Source organism: Phyllobates terribilis, unplaced genomic scaffold (genome assembly GCF_046119375.1).
Source record: "Phyllobates terribilis strain yellow unplaced genomic scaffold, ASM4611937v1 Scaffold_1__5_contigs__length_1240528914, whole genome shotgun sequence".
Classification (NCBI taxonomy): Eukaryota; Metazoa; Chordata; class Amphibia; order Anura; family Dendrobatidae; genus Phyllobates; species Phyllobates terribilis.
Genome location: NW_027362761.1, coordinates 1094644134 through 1094665971, shown reverse-complemented (window position 1 = coordinate 1094665971; position 21838 = coordinate 1094644134). Strand labels below are relative to the sequence as shown.

The window sequence follows — 21838 nt, the reverse complement described above, 5'->3', positions numbered from 1 at the left end:
GCCTCGGAAGTCAATTCCCTGGGATTTGCTCCTTTACAGGTGAGAGCAGAGATTGGAGCAGTCCGGGAGGAGAAATGAGGAATGAAGAGGCGGTAATAGTTAGCGAATCCCAGAAACCGCTGAATAGCCATCAACCCCTCAGGTCGGGTCCACTTTAAGACGGCAGACACCTTCTCGGGATCCATCCGCAGTCCGGTCTCAGAGATGATATACCTCAAAAATGGTAGGGAGGTCTGCTCAGAGAGGCATTTCTCAAACTTAGCATACAGGCGATTCTTCCGGAGCCTCAGAAGTACCTGACGAACATCCCTCCGGTGAGAGGGCAGATCAGGGGAGAACACCAAGATATCGTCCAGGTACACCATCACGCAGGAATACAGGAGATCTCGGAAGATGTCGTTCACTTACTCCTGGGAGATGGCTGGAGCATTACAGAGACCGGTCAAACAGCTCCGAGATGAGAGGCAGGGGGTACTTATTTTTGATGGTAATCTGGTTTAGGCCCCTATAGTCGATACATGGACGAAAAGAGCCGTCTTTCTTTTTGACGAAGAAGAATCCTGCTGCAGCCGTTTAGGTGGATTTCTGGATAAATCCCCTAGCAAGATTCTCTCCTTCATTTTCTTGGATATTGCATCTGCCTGTGTCATACTCAGTGGGTACTGTGGGTTCCTTGGCAAAGAGGCTCCAGGCTTTAGATCAACTCTAACTGGGGGCACAGACAGGCGGCCAACATCTGCTGGCCCATTGGATTAGGGGTATTCTGGTATAGGAGACAGAATCTGGGCGGTCTCCTCTTCGGAGCATACTGTGACAAACATGGACCAAGGAAACCTATAAATATGACACATAATCAACTGTAAAAAAAAACCATTTATTTAAATAGAAAAATCACAGAAAAATTAATTTTACAAAGAGGAAAAATATCCAGAGAAATGGGCGTCTGAGGGCAGGCAGAGAAATTATTAAATATCACAATATATACAAGACACAGTACCTAATGCTAGCCTAGAATCAAAGTGATTCAATCATAAAGGGATAATACTCAAGTGTAAAGTGCATAGTGCAATAGATATACTCCCAAGTAAATATACATATGTATAAGTTATAAACGCATAAAGATGAGACAATAGAGTAGAAGCAGCGGCTAGATAAAAGGATATGTCAAAGAAATATATCACAATATGAATGATGTAAATAGATAATGAACTACCTGTGAGTCCCTCAGAGTCCACGCAGATCCGACGTGCGTTTCGCCGTTGGCTTTAACCAGGTCCTGCGGGACCGCTCCCTGCACATAGTACCGGGTGTCAGCTGTGACAATCAGCTGACACCCGGCGGCGATTGCGCCAGCACAGCCTGTGTGCGCGCGTGATCGCCATGACGTACTAATACGGGTCAGGCTCTTAAGTCCCAGGGCACAGACGCGTATTAATATGTCATGGGCTGTAAAGGTGTTAATCACGGGCTCTAAACCTTCAACAAAATCACAGGACAGTAAACGGGTGTGGACCTCGGATGTATTCTCGTATCCCAAGTCCTGTCATCTTTGCCAGAGTCGGGTATAATATGTTTCTACTGACTCTGTATCATCCTGTTGGATATCATGAAGGGTGGCTGACTGGGAAGCTAACCTGGCCTGCCCCCACTGGGTGAGTTTTTTCACATACTTCTTCCCCAAATCTAGTCTAGTGAAGTATCATCTGCCGTGGTGGCCCTATTGCCTCCGCCACAAGGGGGTAAAAAGTAACCCCTGCCTTTGCTGACATCAGATCCTCTAAATCCCACCAACAGGAGAAAGCCTTTCTAATTTTCTTTACCTCTCTAACAAATGGCATGGGAAACATTTAAGGGTCTGGCATTCTGCTCATCCTAGCCAGCATTTCACTAGGATTCTGTTACGGATCCGGGTGGTGGAACCACTGTGCTGTGATACAAGGAGGGACCAGAGGGGTGTAACTAAGTGCCTACCTGGACCGACCCTGGCCACACGGCGGCTTAGTTGACTCCGTGAACCAAGGAGGGACCGGGAAGGTGAACCAGGTGCTACTCTGGGACCGACCTTGTGTGAGACCAGGCGACTCCACCGGGACTGATGGCCAAAGCCAACAGGCACAGCAGATGAGCATGGCTGGTAGGCAGGTGATGTGGGTAGACAGGCAGGAGGGCACGGCAGATAGACAGGCAGGAGGGCATGGCTGATAGACAGGCTGGCAGGCACTGGAACCTGAAGACTGAGGAGAGTGTTAGCACACAAACAACAACCTTGCACAGGCACCTCCATTTTGGATAAGGTGCCTTATATAAGGGCAGTCCTCTGGCCATTGGCGCCCTAAGTACAGTGCCCGGGGAACTGCACGTGTTGCGTGCACCCCGGACAGATGCAGCAGGGGAGCCGGAGGATGCCGGACAGGGACCGCGGCGGTGAGGGGATCGGCGTCTCTGCCTGGCAGGAGGAAGAGACTCCGACGCTACAGTACCCCCCCTTTACGCCCCCCTCTTCTTTAGGCCTGCAATAAATTTTTCTAGAAGACGAGGAGAAAGAATGTTCTCCCATTGCTCCCAAGACCTATCCTCAGGACCAAACCCCTTCCAATCCACAAGAAAGAAAGTCTTTCCTCTTACACTCTTGATGGCCAAAATATTCTCTACCTCAAAATCGTCCTCGCGGAGACTGGAGCTGGAGTGGTACCTGGATCGTCAGAGAAAGGATTAAGGACAACAGGCTTGAGGAGAAACACATGAAAGGAATTGGGAATCCGTAAGGAGGCAGGGAGTTTCAGCTCGTACCCCACTGAATTTATTTGGTTCAGAATCTTGAAAGCATCGATGGCCCAACTTGTATGATGGTATCTTGAGATAGATATATTTGGAGGAAAGCCAGACCTTGTCTCCCAGATTAAATAGAGGCGGATCCAGATGTCTCTTATCAGCATGCTTCTTCATCAGCTCGGAGGACTGAAGAAGCGCAGATCTAGTGTCTTCCCAAATCACCGAAAAGTCACTGACGGGAGACTCCGGGCAGGATTGTCCACTGAAGAAGAGACGAGAAACTGAATTCGGGGGTGTCGACCGTAAACCACAAAAAAACGGAGACTTGGCTGAGGACTCACTCACATGGTTGTTATAAGAAAACTCGGCCCAAGACAGAAGTTCTACCCAATTGCTATGGTGAGCGTTGACAAAGTGCCGAAGAAAACTGGTAAGGATCTGATTAATAAGTTCCACCTGACCATTGGACTGAGGATGATAGGCCGAAGAAAAGTTCAAAGTGACATCCAGCAGCTTGCACGTGGCTCTCCGGAAGCGAGAAGTGAACTGAACTCCTCTATCCGAGACAATGTGGAAGGGTAAGCCGTGGAGACAAAAGATGTGACGGATGTAGTCCTTAACCAGCACAGGTGCAGACGGAAGACCAGGCAAAGGAATGAAGTGAGACATCTTGGAGAAGTGGTCAGCGACCACCCATATGATGGTAGAACCGGCAGATGCCAAAAGATCAGTGATGAAGTCCACAGCAATGTGTTGCGAAGGAGCAGAAGGCACGGGGAGAGGAAGAAAACGACCAGCTGTGAGGTGCCTAGGTATCTTGTTACGGGCACAAGAGGAACAAGCCGTGACAAAATCAGCAACATCCTTGCGCAGGGAGGCCAACAAAATTGTCGGGCAATGAGCAGAAGCGTCTTCATCTGGCCGGCATGACCAGCCAGTTTGGACGAATGACACCAGAGTAAGACCCTCTTCTGATCCTGAGCCGCTACAAAGGTCTTACCAGGAGGTAGATGAGACAGCTCAAGCGGAGCAACAGTCATTATTCTGGAGGGGTCAATGATGTGCAGAGGCTCCTCCTCTTGGTCGGTAGACACGAAAGAGTGGGATAGAGCGTCAGCTTTAATATTCTTGTCTGCCGGGCGGTAATGGAGAGTGAAGCTGAAACGAGCAAAGAACAAAGACCATCTGGCCTGACGCAGATTTAGTCTTTGCGCGGTCTGCAAGTAAGCGAGGTTTTTATGGTGAGTGTAGATGACCACCGAGTGCAGAGCCCCCTCAAGCAAGTAGCACCACTCCTCCAGTGCTAATTTGATGGCCAGCAGTTCTCGATCTCCTATGGAGTAATTGTGCTCGGATGGAGAAAAGAGTTTGGAGAAGAAGCTGTAGGTCACCATTCGCATGGACGAGGATTTCTGGGTGAGCACTTCTCCGGCCCTGGAGGAAGAGGCATCAACCTCCAGGAAGAACTGTTTATTGCAATCTGGACAATGTAGTACTGGAGCGGAGGATAAGGCTTGTTTAAGAGAGACAAAGGCACTTTCCGCCTTGGAAGTCAATTCCCTGGGATTTGCTCCTTTACAGGTGAGAGCAGAGATTGGAGCAGTCCGGGAGGAGAAATGAGGAATGAAGAGGCGGTAATAGTTAGCGAATCCCAGAAACCGCTGAATAGCCATCAACCCCTCAGGTCGGGTCCACTTTAAGACGGCAGACACCTTCTCGGGATCCATCCGCAGTCCGGTCTCAGAGATGATATACCTCAAAAATGGTAGGGAGGTCTGCTCAAAGAGGCATTTCTCAAACTTAGCATACAGGCGATTCATCCGGAGCCTCAGAAGTACCTGACGAACATCCCTCCGGTGAGAAGGCAGATCAGGGGAGAACACCAAGATATCGTCCAGGTACACCACCACGCAAGAATACAGGAGATCTCGGAAGATGTCGTTCACTTACTCCTGGAAGACGGCTGGAGCATTACAGAGACCGAAGGGCATCACGCGATGCTCGTAGTGACCATCCCGAGTGTTGAATGCCGTCTTCCACTGGTCTCTCTGGCGAATCTGGACCAGATTGTACGCCCCACGAAGATCAAGCTTAGTGAAGATGTTCGCGCCTTTTAGGCGGTCAAACTGCTCTGAGATGAGAGGCAGAGGGTACTTATTTTTGATGGTAATCTGGTTTAGGCCCCTATAGTCGATACATGGACGAAGAGAGCCGTCTTTCTTTTTTGACGAAGAAGAATCCTACTCCCGCCGTTTAGGTGGATTTCTGGATAAATCCCCTAGCAAGATTCCCTTCTATGTACTCAGACTTAGCATGGGTCTCGGCCAGCGACAACGGGTAGATTCGCCCGCGAGGAGGTGAAGCACCAGGTATTAGGTCGATGGGGCAATCATACGGCCTATGAGGTGGTAGTGTATCTGCCTCCTTTTTATCAAAGACGTCCGCATATGACCAGTAGGGTGCCGGCAGGCCAGGTAGGTTAGCTGGAGTAGACGGAGGTCGAGCAGGACGAACCGGAACCAAACAGGACTTATGACACTCCTGACCCCAACAGAGCACCTCACCCGAGCTCCAATCCAGGACGGGCTCATGTCAATGTAACCAAGGCAGGCCAAGCAAGAGGTTATGAGAAAGGCCGGACAGAACGTAAAAGGAGATCCTCTCCGAATGTAGCATTCCCACCTGAAGAGTTACAGGCTCAGTGACAAACAAGATGGTCTCAGAGAGAAGCTTTCCATCCGCAGAGGAAACCGTTAAAGGATCAGCCAGACGTATGGTAGGAATCTGATATCGCTCCACAACGGCCTGTTGAATGAGGTTCCCAGCGGCTCCAGAATCCAGATAGGCAGCCTCGAAGAAGCATGTCTCATCACTGGTAACCGAAACGGACAGAGTCAAGGTCGGAGAGGAAGAACTTTGGCCTAGGACGACCTCTCCGAGTGGTCCTAGAAACTGGAGTTTCCCGGTCTTACCAGAGAGGAACGGATTAGATGCTCTATACTGCCATAGTATAAGCAACTCCCCTCGGCGCGGCGGGCCTTCTGGCGAGACTTGGCCATCTTGACTTGAACTATTTGCATAGACTTTGGAGAAGACACCAGAGGGGATGCTGGTTGCGAGACTGGTCTTTGGAAGGTTGGTGCGAAGCACAGGGGTCTTCTCTCATGGGTCGCCTCCTTAGAATGCTCCAGAAAATGGATGTCGATCCGTGTAGCTAATGACACCAGGTTGTCCAGAGAGGGAGGTATGTCACGACCAGCTAGCTCATCCTTGATCCGTCCAGAAAGGCTCTCCCTAAAGGTCTACACCAGAGCCTCATTGTTCTAGGCAAGTTCAGATGCGAGGGTGCGGAAACGCACGGCATACTGTCCCACAGAGAGACTCCCTTGGCGGAGTCGGAGAAGAGAGGAGGCAGTCGAAGATTTTTGTCGAGGCTCATCAAACACCTTATGGAAAGCCACAAGGAAGGCCTGGAGGTCGGACACCAGAGCATCCCCTCTCTCCCACAGAGGGTTAAGCCACACCAACGCCTCTCTGGTGAGGTGAGACATGATGAATGCCACCTTGGCCTGGTCGGAGGCGAACTGGTGTGCCAGGAGCTCAAAGTGCAGCGTGCACTGATTTATGAAGCCTCGACATAGGGCAGGGTCACCACCAAAATGTGGAGGAGCAGATAGCCGGGGTCCTAAGCCGGATGCCACAGCACCACTGGGTTGAGGTGCCACCAGAGGGGGTGCCGCTTGGTTAGAGGCGGACACAGTCGGGGTGGACAGCACATCCAAGCGGGAGTTGACTGTCCGCAGATAGGACAGGATAGTATCCTGTTAGGATCTCTGGCGAGAGACCTCTTGGTACAGGTCTGGGAGTGAAGGAGCCTGGGAGCCACCGGATTCCATGGCCTGTGCAAACTGTTATGGATCCGGGTGGTGGAACCTCTGTGCTGATACAAGGAGGGACCAGAGGGGCATAACTAAGTGCCTACCTAGACCGACCCTGGCCACACGGCTGCTTAGTCGACTCCGTGAACCAAGGAGGGACCGGGAAGGTGAACCAGGTGCCACTCTGGGACAGACCTTGTGTGAGAGCAGGCGACTCCCATGGGACTGATGGCCGAAGCCAACAGGCATAGCAGATGAGCACGGCTGGTAGACAGGCAGGTGATGCGGGTAGACAAGCAGGCGGGCACGGCAGATAGACAAGCAGGAAGAAAAGAGAGACTGGACCATTCTCCTGTTATGATAGGCTACCAGCACTAAGGAAAGACAGGAGATCTGTCCCTACAATAGAACTAAGCTAGATCCCTACGATGTAACGGGGAACCTGATCCTGCGATTAGACCCGCTAAAGTCCTCAGCTAGTCTGAATGAAGACCTATAGATGTGAGGGAGGGATCCCTACAAGAACTAGGGACTGGGAGAAAGATGGACACCTCCTAGCAGAAATTGTAGCAGTAAAAGACAAACACACAACATAGAACATAAAGATCAAAAGACCTAGCTAAACTGACTGAGAAAGGTTACAAAGCACCTGGCTAGCTTAAGAGTAGAAATTACAATGAAGTCCAGCATGGCCAGAAGGGCGGAGCAGGAATAAATAGGCAAAAAGGTCTTGTGACCAGCAAAATAGAAAAAACCTAACAGGAGAGTTCTAACATCTCCACTAGGAGAACGTGGCATACTATACAGTAGAAGTCAATCGGAAGGCTCAGAAGACACTTAAAAAATGCCACAGCGTCTTTTTGAGCCTATTTGTCATCTCATTCCTTGCTTTATGGATGTAAAAAAAAAGTCAAAAGTCTCCAATAAAAGGACATTAAAAAATAACTAAAAATGCACCAGGAAACAACCAAAAGACACTAACAACACAAAACACTTCAGAAGAAAACACCAGAAAAAGGAGCATCTGATGCATCTTCTGGGTGATGTGTCAGTGTACCCGACGGTGTATTTTTTGAGGTGGATTGAAGCTGAAAACGCGCCGCACAACATGATCATTGCTGCGCACAGGTTCTGTCTTTTGGTATTTTTTTGTCACCACTTCAGGGTTCAGAAACAGGGAAGCAGTTAAAAAAAGTAGCGTGTTCATTCTCGTGGAAAATGAAGAGTAAAGACACCGGCAGCGGAGCTGCCCGAAAACACGATGGCAATGCTGCCAGCGGAGTCGATTCAGGAAACAGACCCCTGATGCTGTGTTGGGGTCAGCAGTCCTGCGGCCGGTCTGGACATTCAGGTACCTAGACGTCTGAGGTGTAACGAAGTCTCAGGCCTCCTCCAGACGTCAGGCTTTCATCGCTTTGTTGGATGACGCTGCCATCAGGGTTTGACCTTATTCAGACACGCGTCTTTTTCTCAGACAGAACACGTTCCCATTATACTCTATGGTTATGTTCATTTTTGACTGCGATAATGTCTGAAAACCTGGAATTTTGTTCACGTGAAATTTTTCCGTTGCCATTAGTGGCATTTGCTCTAATACAGACCATAGGCCGAGGAAATTCCCACCATTTACTGTATAGAGGGCAGGGCTGACTGTCCTGGGAGGAGGAGCTGCTGCTGAGGAGCCCCAGCAGCCTCCTATCAGGTGTAGATACTGCTGCTGTGACTTGTGCCCTGAGGGGCCCCAGCAGCCTCCTATTACATGTAGCTACTGCTGCTGTGACTTGTGCCCTGAGGGGCCCCAGCAGCCTCCTATCACATGTAGCTACTGCTGCTGTGACTTGTGCCCTGAGGGGCCCCAGCAGCCTCCTATCAAGTGTAGCTACTGCTGCTGTGACTTGTGCCCTGAGGGGCCCCAGCAGCCTCCTATCAGGTGTAGCTACTGCTGCTGTGCCTTGTGCCCTGAGGGGCCCCAGCAGCTTCCTATCAGATGTAGCTACTGCTGCTGTGACTTGTGCCCTGAGGGGCCCCAGCAGCCCCCTATCAGGTGTAGCTACTGCTGCTGTGACTTGTGCCCTGAGGGGCCCCAGCAGCCTCCTATCAAGTGTAGCTACTGCTGCTGTGACTTGTGCCCTGAGGGGCCCCAGCAGCCTCCTATCACATGTAGCTACTGCTGCTGTGACTTGTGCCCTGAGGGGCCCCAGCAGCCTCCTATCACATGTAGCTACTGCTGCTGTGACTCGTGCCCTGAGGGGCCCCAGCAGCCTCCTATCAGGTGTAGCTACTGCTGCTGTGCCCTGAGGGGCCCCAGCAGCCTCCTATCAGGTGTAGCTACTGCTGCTGTGCCCTGAGGGGCCCCAGCAGCCTCCTATCAGATGTAGCTACTGCTGCTGTGACTTGTGCCCTGAGGGGCCCCAGCAGCCTCCTATCAGGTGTAGCTACTGCTGCTGTGACTTGTGCCCTGAGGGGCCCCAGCAGCCTCCTATCACGTGTACAGGCAGGCGCAGAGCACTGGAGCTGTGAGGTCCTCCAGGCCACATGAGGGCGCTCGGCTGTGATCTCGGGAGCTCCGGCGGCGGCGTTTTGTTGTACGGCGCAGCACGCTGCACCACCTTGTAGTTAGGGTCACGTGATGTGCTCGATGTGTTGTTCTCTCCAGTCCTTGTGTGTCTGGCTGCGCTCCGTACATGTCGGGAGGCAGAAGCTGCGAGGTTTGAGGAGGCGGGGTGACCGGTTCATGAGGTAAATATTGACCAGGAACGTGACTATGCGGTGAGGCTGTAGCGCGGAGCTTGGCGGTAAAGGATTATGGGAGTTGTAGTTCTCAGGGTCTAGTTGCTCGGTGTGCCCCCAGTGTTTGCAGTGAGTGGCCGGCCTCACGCAGGGGGCTGGACCTGCTGAGCAGCCGTGCTCTCCTCCTGACAACTGTAGCAATGCAATGTAATGGGGTTTTTTCTCATTTCTGCTGTTGCCACCAGGTTGCTTCATTAAAGGGTTTGTCCAAGACTTTTACATTCTGGCCTGTCCTTATGATGTGACACCCCTCCCCACCACGGTCACCGGTTGTACAGCACAGCTCCACCACCTGCGTTGTGGCTGCAGCAGGTATGGCAGATCACCCTTATTTGTTCAGATAGGAGATGTGTAGTACCCAGTTGCGGCCACTACACAGTTGATGGCGCTATGCTGTGCAGCTCCACGACCGATCTCATCCGTCCGGGAACTGCTTATTGGGGGGGGGGGGGGGGGGGCGATGAGTCTCTCATCCCACTGATCTGGTTTTGATGACCTATTCTGAGGACAGGCCATCAATATAAACGTGCAGGACAACCCCTTTTAGTTAGACCTGATGGGGAAGGTGTACTTACGTCCATGTCAAAATGGCCGTATAGTCCTGTTATTAAAAGGTTTACATTTTCAAAGCGTTTACTTCTTGTTCAAATCCTCTGTTCTCAAGAATGAGATTGCTATAGTTTCCGTCTCCGTGCAGTGCGTCTGAGGAGGCCAATCACCCAGCAAGGAGCCTACCTTTACAATAGAGCTGGCTGGATCCGGCCAATGTCAGTCCCCTTGTGCTACTCCTATGCTGTAGATGCGAAGCTGCATCTGAAAGAGCACCGCAGTGGCTCAGACAATTTTTTTTTTTTTTTCTTAAACTGCTTGACGACTGCCGATACGCTTTTTAACGGCGCTGACAAATAAGGGTATAGCGCCTCCAAGCGTCAGAAAATCTCAGGGGTTTCAGCTTCCGGGCGATCACGCAAAAAAAACAACAAAAAAATAAATAAAACAATTTCTCATCTGACAGGATATATGTGTCAGAGGAAAGAGAAATTATGTCCCCAAGCAGCCCCCCCTTCACTTGGCCCTAAAAAAAAAGGCGGCTGCATGCACAGTGCCCACCGGGATTTGCCGGCCGGCAACAGCAGGGAATTCTTCTATTGGTTCTTGATCACTGTAATACACCCTATCACAGTGATCAAAAGCCAAGAATTAGTAAATCACCCTCCACGTGTCATCCCCTTAGTCAGATTGAATTTTTTTTTATTTTATAATTTTTATTTCTTTTATTCTTTGCCGTTAGGGTTTTTTTTTTTTAAAAGATGACTAGTGTTGAGCGCAAGTCCTCTCTATTCGAGTTTGCATCGGATGCTCGGGTATGCACCGATTATCGTGGGTGCTCAAGTAACATGCTTGAGTCTCCACCGGGTATGTTTTGCAGCTGTTAGACTCCCCAAAAAAATATGCAGGGATTGCCCATGTATGGCAGGCAATCCCCGCAAATTTTTTTGGGCATCTAACAGCTGCAAAACATGCTGGGATTGCCTGCTATACATGGGCAATCCCCGCATGTTTTTTTTTGGGTGTCTTAACAACAGCAAAACATACCCGGTGGAGACTCAAGCATGTCACTCGAGCACCCACGATACATGGTGCATACCCGAGGTCCCAATGCAAACTCAAGTAGCGAGCACTTGCACTCCAGACTAATGTCGACATATTCAATATGATGACCTAATGTTATCAAATTCTCTGTACTACCTTTTGGGTTCAAAATCCTCACTATGCCACTGGATAAAATCCTTGAGGGGTGTAGTTTCCACTGTTTAGGCGCATCAGGGGCTCTCCAAACGTAACATGGCTTCCGCTCTAGATTCCAGCCAATCTTGTGTTCAAAAAGTCACACAGTGCTCCTTCCCTTCCTAACTCTGCCATGCGCCCAAACAGTGATTTTCCCCCACATATGGGGTATCGGCGTACTCAGGAGAAATTGCACAACAAATTATGAGGTTTATTTTCTCCTGATACCCTTGTGAAAATAAAAACAATTTAGTAAATTTAAAATTTTTGTAAAAAAAAAAAAGTTAAATGTTCATTTTTTTCTTTCCACATTGCTTCAGTTCCTGTGAAGGACCTGAAGGGGTTAATAAACTTCTTGAATGTGGTTTTGAGCACTTTGAGGGGTCACTTTTAGGTATTTTCAGTCCTATAGACCCCTCAGTCACTTCAAATGTCCCTAAAAAAATTTTTTTTAACTTTTGCCAGAAAAATGAGAAATCGCTGGTCAACTTCTAACCCTTTATAACGTCCTAATTTTTTATTTTTCAAAAATTGGGCTGATGTAAAGTAGACATGTGGGAAATGTTATTTATTAACTATTTTGTGCGACATACTCTGGTTTAAGGGTATAACAATTAAAAGTGTAAAATTATGACATTGTCCAAATTTTTGACAAATTTCAGATTTTTTTCCCCCACAGATAAACGTAAGTCATATCAAACAAATTTTACCACAATCATGTAGTACAATAAGTCTGAAAAAACAGTCTCAGAATCAGCGGGATCCGTTGAAGCGTTCCAGAGTTATTACCTCATAAAGTGACACTGGACCGAATTGTAAAATTTGGCCTGGTCATTAAGGTCAAAATTGTCTCAGTCACTAAGGAGTTAAAGCACCACTCCAGCATCTCCCCCCTCACCCCCCAGCACTGCAGTGGTGCTTTAAATGTAAGCCCCCGCTCACATACTTGCCCTCCAGCATCTTCACTGTGGTTTTTTGGCGCCGCTCTGGTCCCCCTGCTCCATCTTGTCAGCGCAGCTTCTGACTGGCCAAAAGTGAGAAGCTACGTCACAAGAGCACAATACAAGTCTATGAGCCAGAATGAGGTTCTCATAGACTTGTATTGTAAAGCGATCCCTGTGCAGCTCCATCAAACACTGGAGCTGCAAGCAGGTCACTTTTCCCCAAAGACCGACAGGAAAGGCGGCGAAAACGGATGCAAATGCTGAAAGGTGAGTATTAGACAGGGGGCAGGTGACTTACATTTAAAGCACCACTCCAGCGGTGCAATGAAAAACAAAACGCTGGAGTGGTGTTTTAAAGGGGTTGTCCAGTTTTAAGCTACAAGTCTGCTGGATTTCCTGGTGCCGGAATAGGAGAAGGGGTGACCACAAGTATGTGATTTGCATACATGCAGTCACATGCCGACTAGACTTTATCCGGCCTCGCTCTATACACTTGCGTTGAGCGAGGCTAGATACAGTCTAGTCGGCATGTGACTGAATGTATGCAAATCACCCCTTCTCCTATCCCGGCACCTCTCTCCCGCCTCAGTTTAGGTTTCCTGTCCATGATGGGAGACCTCTCAGGTTACCTGCAGGATGAAGACGGTCTCCTGCCCCAGATGAAGTCGACAGGGTGTTTGGAATAATGTCTCCCACCCTGGGTAGGTCCTGGATTTCTGGAGACGCCACAGCAGGGCTCATGGGGGCGCCTCCGTGTGCGTTGCGGCAGGCGCGACATCGCCTCACGGGAGGTCTCCCATGAGGTCTCCCCATGCTAGGCAGTGCAGGAGTTCCGGGTCGCGCCGGCGGGGAACGTGACAGGCGCGGCCCTGTGACGTGTTTCCGGTGCGTCGGAGACTCCACCGGAAGTGGGCGGGGCTCGCGTGCGCAACCTGGAAGTCGCGTGCGAGCATGAAGACGCCGGGAGTACAGGGATACGCGCGAGCTGCTGACAGCGGCGGTTAGCCCACCGGGGGGTGGGGGTGTGTGACCTCCTTCCTGAACCTCCGGAAAAAAAACAAAACACACAGGTACAAGGTATGGCCCGTATAAAAGATACCTGGCAACATACAGAGGTGCTTCCCAGCCCATTGTTTTTGCCTTAGTAAACATGGGAGATACACAGGAGCAGCTATCACCTCAGCAAGAACAACTGCTGCAGGAGCAGCCCTCTGGGGAGCCCTCACAACTGGCGGTGCAGCAACGTTCCCGGTCCGGGTCCAATCGTTCGGCTAGAAAGTTCACCGCAAAAAGCAGAAAAGAAGGTCCGGTTCGGCGTGATTCTCCTCCGGTTAAGATGGATTCTTCTGCTTCTACGGTACCAAATATTCTATGGGGTAAGTGGAATCTTCGTGAAAGTTCTACTAATTCTTCCTCCTTCTTCTCTATCTATAACTTTCTTTCAGAGCAAGAAATGTTCATTTAAAACTAAACATAAGGAATGTGCCTTATGCTGCAGCCCGCTCCCTGATGCATATGTTAAGAACTTATGCCAGCCTTGTATTGACAAGGTAGTGACGGAAGAAACTCCAGGGTTTTCCTTGGGCCTAAAGTCTTTAATTAGAGAAGAAATAGGCAAGGCTCTGCAGGGGAAATCTGAGTCCAGTCATGTTCCTAGGGACCCTCAGCCGGGCTCAGATTCTGATGTTTCTTCTTCTTTCTCTTCCTCTGATGGCGAGTCGGATAGACAGTGTTTTCCTCTGCAAGAGGTTGATGCCTTGGTGAAAGCTGTCCGGGCTACCATGGGCATTATGGACACGAGGCCGGAAAAATCTGTAGAGGATGTAATGTTTGGGGGATTAGGACAAAAGAAGAAAAGATGCTTCCCCGTGAATACGAGAGTCAAAGATCTCATTGACAGAGAGTGGCAAAAACCTGACAGGAAGGGCAGTGTTCATCCCTCTTTTAAAAGGAGGTATCCATTTGATGATGCCGCATGTACCTCTTGGTCTAAGGCACCAAGGTTGGATGTCGCCATCGCTAAGGCATCAAAGCAGTCTTCTCCCATTTGACGACATGGGAGCATTAAGAGACCCCCTGGACAGACGAGCCGATACCTTCCTGAAAGGTGCGTGGGAGACAGCTGCAGGAGCTCTGAAACCAGCAGTAGCAGCCACCTGCACATCGAGAGCCCTAATGGTTTGCCTAGAACAGTTAGACAATCAGCTAAAGGAGGGTGTCTCTGGGAAGGAGATTATTTCTTCCCTTCCCCTGGTCCAGGGTGCTGCTGCCTTTCTTGCTGATGCGTCTGCGGATTCGGTTAGATTGGCAGCAAAATCATCAGCTCTGTCAAATGCTGCTCGACGAGCCATATGGATTAAATGCTGGCCTGGAGATATACAGACGAAGTCTAGACTTTGTACAATCCCTTGCGAAGGAGAATATCTTTTCGGCCAGACCATGGACGAACTGTTGGAAAAAGCCGGAGATCCTAAGAAGGGTTTTCCATCTGTAACTCTACCCGCTTTTAAGAAATCGTTTCGGAAAAAGAAATTTATCCGAAGGAGATTTTTCAAAGAACAAGAAAAATTTTAAGAAAGAGGTCGCAAAGGTAGAGGCCTACTCTTTGGTTCTTCTTCCAAAAACGAACAGAAACCAGGGGAATCACAATCTGCCCAGGTGGGAGGGAGATTGTCGTTATTCCTCCCAGCTTGGGAACGAATTTCACATAGTAATTGGATTTTGAGCCTAATTAAATTTGGTCTTAGATTTCAGTTTCAAGCTCTTCCTTACAGAAGATTCTTGATTGTGCCCTCTAGTTCCTCCCCAGAACGGCAGACTGCCCTCGTATCGGAAGTTCAAGTCCTAATAAGGAAAAATGTCCTGATTGAGGTTCCGGATTCAGAAGAGGGTCACGGATTCTACTCCCCGCTCTTCCTGGTCCCCAAACCAGATGGGTGTTTCAGGACAATCATAAATTTAAGATCTTTAAATAGCTTCCTTAAAATTGACACCTTTAAAATGGAGTCCTTAAAAACGATAATAAAATTGCCTTTTCCCCACTGTTATATGGTAGTTCTCGATCTTAAAGATGCTTATTACCATGTTCCCATTCATAAGGACTATCAAAAGTATCTGAGGGTGGCCATTGAAATAGGTGGAGTGGTTAAACACTGTCAGTATACTGCCCTTCCCTTTGGGTTAGCCATAGCCCCGCAAATTTTTACCAAACTAGTGGCAGAGGTTATGGCCCATATAAGAGAAAAAGACATCTTAATAATCTCTTACCTTGATGATTTCCTGATAGTGGGGAACTCCTTTGTTCAATGCGAGGCCCACCTTCAGGTAACTATTTCTGTCCTGGAAGGACTAGGTTGGTTTTTAAATCTGGAGAAATCTAGATTGACTCCATTAAAAGCTCAACAGTTTCTGGGGGTCATTTTAGATTCTGAAAGACAATTATGCTATTTATCAGAAGAAAAGATTGCAAAAATCGAGGGCTTGGTAAGATATTGTATAGATAAACCATCTATAACACTCCGTAAGGCCATGTCATTATTAGGGACCTTGACCTCGAGTTTTTCCGCGGTGCGTTGGTCCCAACTTCACTCAAGGGCACTTCAATGGGACATATTATATAACGATTCGATCCTAGATGGACATCTAGACCGGGAGTTTACCTTGGCCCCTCGCTCCTTACAATCTCTTCGTTGGTGGTTAGTACACACTAATCTTTCTAGGGGGGTCCCTTGGGAATGTAAGCCTACTGCAGTCTTGACTACAGATGCAAGTGCTACAGGTTGGGGAGCTCATTTTGAAGGTAACTTAGTTCAGAGGACCTGGTCAGAGAAGAAGGTGCAGTTTTCCTCGAATGTTAAGGAACTTTTGGCCGTGGATTATGCGTTCAACAAGTTCCTTGTATATTTACAGGGCCAGGATGTCCGTATACTCTCGGACAATCAAGTCTCAGTAGCTTCTATAAATCACCAAGGGGGAACCCGTTCAAGAGACTTAATGAAAATAGCGGACAGACTTCTTCAGAATGCAGAGGATCATTGTCTCTCCCTTTCTGCTGTTCATCTAGAGGGAAAGAAAACGTTACAGCAGATTTTCTCAGTCGTACTTCCATAAAAGGAGAATGGTCCTTGAACCTTCAGATATTCTCCAGGATTGTGGCATTGTGGGGTCTTCCAACAGTGGACTTATTTGCAACAAAATCCAATCAGAAGGTGACAACATTTTGTTCCCTAAACCCCAGAGAAAATCCCCTGGCAGTCGACGCCTTCATGATTCCCTGGGAATTCCCTTTGGCGTATGCATTTCCTCCCATGATCCTGCTTCCATCAGTCATAAGGAAGATCAGAGCAGAGAAAGCCAGAATAATTCTCTTATGCCCCTTTTGGCCCAAAAGACCGTGGTTCCCTTGTCTCCGGAGAATGTCCATAACAGACCCCTGGGTTCTTCCGGAGATTCCGGGCCTTCTCACTCAGGGTCCAGTTTCCCATCCTCCAGCCTCAAATCTCCATTTAACGGCATGGAATTTGAAAGGGAGCTATTAACCAACAAAGGTTTCTCCCCAGATGTAGTGAATACCCTCCTATGTAGCAGGAAACCCGTTACTAACCCGTATTTATGCTAGAACCTGGAGAAAGTTTCTGTCCTTTTCAAATATTAAACCAGAGGATGAGCCCCCTATTGGGAAAATACTAGAGTTTCTGCAGCGGGGTTTAGAACAGGGCCTTACCACGAGTACATTGAAGGTACAAGTTTCGGCTTTGGGAGCTTTGTTTTCTTCCGATATAGCAGCTAATTATTGGGTAGCGCGATTTATAAAAGCTTCCTTTAGGTGTAGACCTATTATAAAAACGAAATCCTCTCCCTGGGATTTAAACCTAGTCCTAAATGCTTTGACTGACCCTCCCTTCGAGCCCCTGGATTTAACCTCCAATAAAATTATTCTTCTCAAAACAGCCCTGTTAGTTGCCCTGACTTCAGCGAGGAGTGTAAGTGACATACAGGCTCTCTATATCCCCACCATTTACTCAAATTCTAGACGATAGAATTATATTACAACCTGACCCAGGCTTTCTTCCAGATGTAGTCTCTCGGTTCCATAGGACTCAGGAGATTAGTCTTCCAACTTTTTGTTTTCCCCCTAAAAATCAAAAAGAGGAGAAACTACACACTTTGGATGTTAGGAGGTGTGTGCTTAAATACCTGGAGGTTTCACACCATTTTAGGAAAGATAGTTCCCTATTCATGTGCCATCAGGGGGCTAGGAAAGGTTATAAAGCCTCAAAATCTACAATTGCGAGATGTATTAGAGAGGCCATCGCCCTCGCCTACTCTTCAGGGGAGAAGGAAGTACCAGAAGGGTTGAGAGCTCATTCCACCAGAGGAGGAGCAACCTCCTGGGCGGAGAAGACCGGGGTTTCCATTGAAGACATATGTAAGGCTGCCACCTGGTCTTCTCCCTCCACCTTCTATAGGCATTATAGATTGGATTTGGGTGACTCTTCTGATCTCACCTTTGGGAGAAGGGTGCTTCAAGCTGTAATCCCTCCCTAGTCTCCTTTCGTCTCTGTAATTCTCTCGTGGTGCTGTCATGGGAGTACGAATAAAGCCTTAGTTACTTACCAGTAACAGATTTTTCGGAGCCCATGACAGCACCCTTATATTCCCTCCCTACACTGGTGTTTTTCGCACTCCCGTAGAATTAATTTCCTTTTTTGCACCCTCAGGGATGTTACTTAAAGTAATTGGCTTAAAATGAATTTGTTTGTTGTAGTTAACCTTGGTGGTCCTCTCATGCTCTGTTAACTAAACTGAGGCGGGAGAGAGGTGCCGCCCTTTTTAACCTGTAGGTTTCCTGTCCTTGATGGGCGGATCCTCTCTCTCTCGTGGTGCTGTCATGGGCTCCGAAAAATCCCGTTACCGGTAAGTAACTAAGGCTTTTTGGATCTGTCTTGGATCACAAAAATGCAAAAAATTTGTTCCAGTATAGGACCCAGTCATTTAAAGGGAATATAAGTGTCCCCACTGCAATCTGCTTATTAGCTGGGCTTAAAAACATGGTCTACACAACTTTTTTTTTTTTTTCAGCCAAAACATGGATAGTAAACAGATTCATGGTTGTATTTAACATTAAAGTCTATAGAAGCCTAATCCTTACGAATGGTCATCAGTTATGTCAGCCGTAAACGGGTCTGTTTTTTAGCACTTCGGATTACCAGAACACTAGACATGTTTAGAGACCCCTCTAGTAAAACGGATCAATTTCCAGAAAGAACAAAGATCAATGCAAAATGGAAATCAACTTGTACAACGTCAGGCTATTTCTTCTGTAGGAACACACGAAGGAAGCATCTAATGTAGGTGCCTGTGTGTATGTCTGTGGCACCGATGATCCTCACCAAGTGGTGAGCTCTGCTATTAGCATCACTACCATAGACGAGCAAGGATGTGGCAAGACACATTCTTCTTTCAACTCCACCTGGCGGAAGTCCCGTGGGAACATACATGTGCATCTCACTAAATTAGAATATCATCAAAAAGTTAATTTATTTCAGTTCTTAAAAAAAGTCAATACAAAAAGTGAAACTCATATATTATATAAAGTCAGTACAAACAGTAGATCTATAGAGTGATAAGTGTTTATTTCTGTTAATGTTGATGATTATGGTTCACAGCCAATGAAAACACAAAAGTCATTATCTCAGTAAATTAAAATAATTAACGAAAAACACCTGCAAAGGCTTTCTAAGCGTTTAAAAAGTTCCCTTAGTCTGTTTCAGTAGGCTCCACTATCATGGGGAAGACTGCTGACTTGACAGATGTCCAGAAGGCAGTCATTGACACACTCCACAAGGTCCCAGAGTTCCAATTTTCATTTGGAAATCAAGGTCCCAGAGTCTGGTGGAAGAGTGGAGAGGCCACAATCCAAGCTGCTTGAGGTCTAGTGTGAAGTTTCCACAATCAGTGATGGTTTGGGGAGCCATGTCACCTGCTGTTGAGGTCCACTGTGTTTTATCAAGACCAAAGTCAGAGCAGCCATCTACCAGGAAATTTTAGAGCACTTCATGCTTCCCTCTGCCGACAAGCTTTTTGGAGATGGAAATTTCATTCTCCAGCAGGACTTGGCACCTGTCCACACTGCCAAAAGTATCAATACCTGGTTTACAAACAGCAGTATCACTGTGCTTGATTGGCCAGCAAACTCGCCTGACCTTAACCCCATAGAAAATCTATTATAGAGAATCTATGGGGTATTGTCAAGGGGAAGATGAGACACCAGAGCCAACAATGCAGACGAGCTGAAGGCTGCTATCAAAGCAACCTTGGCTTCCATAACACCTCAGCAGGGCCACAGGCTGATCGCCTCCATGCCACGCCGCATTGATGCAGTAATTGATGCAAAAGGAGCCCCGACCAAGTATTGAATGCATTTACTGAACATACATTTCAGATTTTAAAAACTTTTTTTCAAGCTGTTATAAAGTATTCTAATTTACTGAGATAATGACTTTTGTGTTTTCATTGGCTGTAAACCATAATCCTCAACATTAACAGAAATAAACACTTGAAATAGATCACTCTGTTTGTAATGACTCTATATAATATATGATTTTATACTTTTTGTATTGAAGAACTGAAATAAATTAACTTTTTGATATTCTAATTTAGTGAGATGCATCTCCTGTTCTGGTGTTTGGTGGTAGTCGCAACAATGGGATCCATTTTGGAATTGATTCTGCCTCAAAATCCACATAAAAATGCTTAAAATCCTCTTTAAATAAGCTTCCTATTGATTTCAATGGGAAAACAAATCCATAGTTTACATTGTGCTGTTTTTCTACATGAAAAAAGCTCTAAATTTGACCACTGAAGGATTCCCCCCTCCTAAAAAAAAATAATCCATTGCAAATAATTATTGTAAAAATACATTGTCTGAATATTAAAAATACACACTGTCCCCTTTCTATTAAAAAAATGTATATAGTGTGCCCCTGTCTATTGAAAAAATAAGTGTGCATGTGTGTGCGTGCCCCCTGGGTCTGGAATATAAAGAATGCCCACTCACTGCACATGACGTGCCGCCTATGAGAGATGCAAGAAGCCGTAATGTTTTCCTGCAGCACCACTGGACTATTCAATTACCTTCATACTTTAAAGACGCAATTGACTATATTAGACATGCAGCTAAGAGCTGGTTCCTGCCCACCTCCGCACCAGGGCAGTGGAGTCGGAGTCCGTGTCCATTTTTGTGCAGTTGGAGTCGGTATAAAATGGACAGACTCAAATATATACGGTATTAAATTGAGTACAGTAATACAATGCAGGATGTGCTGTAAATGATTTCATAAGAATTTGGGAAAGTTGTGAAATGTCCTAAAAATGTCTGTTCTGGTCCTGATCTTAGGATCTGGGCTTTTAGTCTGGGCTGCACTTTATGTACACGCTCAGTAGTGAGGCCGTGCTGTGGAATCGGAAGTCAGGGAAATGTCGGTGGTTTGGCTTTCCGACTCCACAGCCCTGCTCCCCACATCAAGGCTTTTTGACTTGCACAATGGCTACGTTAGGTAATAATTTTTAGAGACTGTAATCTACCCCGTTTTGGAGTAGTGTTTATCAATTTACATTGCTCAGGCAAAACCCTATACATGGTTCTTCAGTTCTTTTTTGGTGACTCCTAATTATGCCATATTAACACCCGTGTAGAGGAGGAAGAACTTGTGTGGTTATGGCAAGGTCCAACCCGAAATAGCCAGCTACTTACATTAAAAAATAAAAAAAACTTGGGAGAGCATCACATACATGCGACCAATTACTAACACGACTTTCAGGTTTACCAACAATAAGAAATGACAAAACAATACACAAACAAGTTACTGAGTCACGTAGCTGGATTAGGGATGAGCGAGCATGCTCGGATAACTCCTTATCTGAGGATGCTCGCTCATCCCTAACCAGGACCTGTATCCGGTGATGGATATAGCAAATTGCCTCAAGATATAATTAGAATTGAGCCCAGGCTCTGGAACATTCCCATAGATAATACTAAAGTTCAAGGCCACGGAGAGAACAAATGAGACTTGAAGACTCCCAAGTTATAATATTATGATGGCCTGAGATTCAAGGTTATTATAGTAATATGTGCTGAAGTGATGCATAAGAAACATCAATATCACAATTACTACATCGCCCTTTAATAGATGTATTCAGTTCTGGACGTTCCCATGCTGGTCTCTGAAGCAAAAGGCTGAACTTACACCGACTTGTCCTCGACCACCACCGATTGGCAACATGCAATTAGATCGGCAGTCATTTAACCTGATTCAACTGGCCAACCTCGCTGCCACAGAATGATCATTGATCTGAATGTTTTGCACATACAGAATATCATGGTTATAAGCAGCACATGTCCTGCTTTCACCGGACAATGTTCGCTGAAAATGATTATTTCTAAAGGAAACCTGTCAGGTGATTAATGCTGTCCAAACTGTGGGCAGCGTGAATCACAGCCAGGCTGCACGATTGTAGCCAGTGTGTTTCCAAAAAAATATACTTTGATCCCTTGGCATGGCCGCTGCAGGTGATTGACAGGTCTCTTGTGTGTACATCGATTGAGAGCTGTCAGTCACCTGCCCATGGTTTGTGCAGAATAAATCTACGAACAGGTTTTTTAAT

General features: G+C 47.3%; 1 protein-coding gene across 2 annotated transcripts in view; it reads left to right on the top strand.

Annotated features, from left to right (window-relative positions):
* Positions 1 to 9224: 9224 nt before the first annotated feature.
* Positions 9225 to 21838, top strand: part of N4BP2 (NEDD4 binding protein 2) — a 96928-nt gene continuing 84314 nt past the window's right edge. The window contains exon 1 of one of the 2 annotated variants that reach the window (XM_073645808.1): positions 9225 to 9389. The gene's annotated coding sequence lies outside the window, so the exon portion shown is untranslated. The remainder of the gene's footprint in view (positions 9390 to 21838) is intronic. The other variant, XM_073645794.1, reaches the window with a different exon arrangement.